Consider the following 449-nt stretch of genomic DNA (forward strand, 5'->3'; position numbering starts at 1 on the left):
CGCGGAGCCAGCGAGAGAAGGAGCCCGGCCGGCGAGAGCCCGGGCTGTCATTATCATGTTTCCCACCCCTTCCTCCCCGAGTGGCTGAGGACGCGCGAGAGGGGGCGCGCCCGAGTCGGGATTCGTCGCGGCCGCGCGGCCCGCCCTGCCTCCCTCCCTCCCTCCCGAGGAGCCTCTCGGCGCCGCCCCTGCCAGCCCCCCTCCCCGGGCCGGGAGCCGGACGGTGGGCGGCGGCGGGCGAGCGGGCGGGACGCGGAGGACGCGCCGCCAGCGCCTCCCTCCCTGCGTCCTCGGTCCCGGGCCGGCCCGGGCTGCCGCGGCGCGCGGGTGCCGGGCCCTGCCTCGCAGGCCATGGGGGAAGGGGGCGCCGTGGGGCGCCGCCGGCCCTTCCCCGGGGCGCCGCGGCGGCGCTGGTGGCGGCGGCAGCAACAGCAGCAGCGGCAGCGGCA

The sequence above is a fragment of the Panthera uncia genome (genome assembly GCF_023721935.1).
Source record: "Panthera uncia isolate 11264 chromosome D3 unlocalized genomic scaffold, Puncia_PCG_1.0 HiC_scaffold_8, whole genome shotgun sequence".
Classification (NCBI taxonomy): domain Eukaryota; kingdom Metazoa; phylum Chordata; class Mammalia; order Carnivora; family Felidae; genus Panthera; species Panthera uncia.